Genomic DNA, 2,088 nt, shown 5'->3' with positions numbered 1-2,088 from the left:
TACCAGCCAGCTGCCAAAAAGAAAGAAAGAAAGAAAATAGTAGATATCGGCATCTGAATTTAAAAAAAAAAAAGAAAGAATTATTAGTATTTTAAGGTCTGCTAATGGTATTATCTTAAAAAGAGTCCTTATCTTTTAGTGATGCACACCTACGCACTGAAATATTTGGGGATGAAATGATATGCCTGAGATTAGCTTCAAAAGAATCAAAGGTGGGGGGGGGTATGGATGAATCCAGTAGCGATGAGCTGATGATTGTTGAATCACGCTTTTAACTTTTGTGTATGTTTGATATTTTCCATAACAAAAACTTTAAAAACAAAAATAATAACAACAATGAAGTCTCAAACCACTCCGATCGGACATCCATCCTCTCCACTCCACGGAGACTGCTTATGTCTGGCTGGGTCACCTCTGGTCTCTAAGCAGCCAAATTCAGAGTTGGCTTTTTATCCTATTACTTGACTTCAGGAACATTTAACAGAGTTGACCACTCTTTCCTTCTTAGACATTCTCTTCTCTTCTTTTCTGTGACACTGTACTCTCCTGAGTGCTTCTCTGGACGCTTCTCAATGTCCTTTTCCAGGCTCACCAATTCTATCTGACCTCTAAATGTTGGAGTTCCCAAGGACCCAATCTTGGAGCCTCTTCTCTATAGCTCTAGAGGATCTTGTCCATTCCCATGGATTTAAATATCATCCCTAGTCTGATGGCTCCCAAATTTGCATCTCTAGCCTAGACTGCCTTTAAGCTATCGTCCTGTATCTGAGGCCAGCCTGACATCTCTATGGAATGTATTTAACTAATCTCACATGCCTGCACCCTTGATTCCACCTGCCCCCTCAAACCTGGTCCTTCCAAATCTCCAGAAATATCTGGGTGGGGTTCTTTTTTTTTTTTTTTTTCTAGTAGCTGGCAGGTAAGGGGATCTGAACCCTTGACCTTGGTGTTATCAACACCATATAGAGTATGGTGTTGATAACTGGCCAGCCTGGGTGTTGTTCTTAATTCCTCTTTCTTTCCTCCATCCGCACTCTTCATCCAACAGATCATAACAAGTCCTGTCACATCTGTCTCCAAAATGGGTGTGTTTATCCTCCATCTCTCCCACCCTGGTCCAATCCACATCTCCTCCTGCTCAGATTACTGCAGCCTCCTCCTGGTCTCCTTTCTCACCCCCTTCCAATCCATTCCCCTCAAAACAGCCAGGTTAATATTTTTAAGTATTTTAAAAATTGGGCTGGCCAGTTAGCTCAGTTGGTTAGAGAGCAGCCTTGTAACACCAAGGTCAAGGATTCAGATCCCCATGCCAGCCGGCCAACAAAAAAAAAATAAAAATGTACTCTTGTAGATCATGTCATTACTCTGCCTTAAAACCTCCAGTGGCTTCCTGTCTCACTTGTAATAAAATCCAAATTCCCCACCCCTCCTGCACATGAGGCCCTGCAGGATCCGAGCCCCCTTCCCTCCAACTGTGTCTGTGCCCTTCTCCTTCCTGGAGTGGCTCTGGCTTCTTTCCAGGGTCTCCAGCTTCATTTGGCCTCAAGGCATGTGTTCCCACTATTCCTGGTCTGGACCACCCTCCCCCAGATCTACACGAGGCTGACTCCTCATCCTCAGAGATCCCTCTGGAGCATGGCTCCTCTCTGTGTGCTTCCTCACAGCAGTGTCACGTTGGTAGGTAGTTATTTGTCCCCTCACTCACCACATCACACACCCAGTATACTGAAAGCTCCAGGAGGATGAGAAGCAAACTCAATGGCTATATTTATTATTATTATCGTGGTAAAATTTGATGAATATTTTTGGAAGCATAAAAGCTTACAGTATAGTTGGAGAGATGTAATTTACATGTATAGCGCAACGAGGAAGCAAACAAAGACAGCACAGTTAGTGCAAAAGTGGGTTCTCAGCCTGTGGGTGCTTGAGGAGTTTAGAAAAATGAGCATCAGCTCTTTGCTAAGAACAAATGCCACTGTTTCAAGGTGAAAATAGAGCCCAAGCACTGAAAAAGGTGATAAAAATAAAGGTTCTAGGCCGGCCCGTGGCTCACTCGGGAGAGTGTGGTGCTGATAACACCAAGGCCAC

Source organism: Galeopterus variegatus, unplaced genomic scaffold (assembly GCF_000696425.1).
Source record: "Galeopterus variegatus unplaced genomic scaffold, G_variegatus-3.0.2 Scaffold360, whole genome shotgun sequence".
In the NCBI taxonomy this organism is placed as follows: Eukaryota; Metazoa; Chordata; class Mammalia; order Dermoptera; family Cynocephalidae; genus Galeopterus; species Galeopterus variegatus.
The sequence above is the reverse complement of the archived record's forward strand: the minus strand, read 5'-3'. Positions refer to the sequence as shown.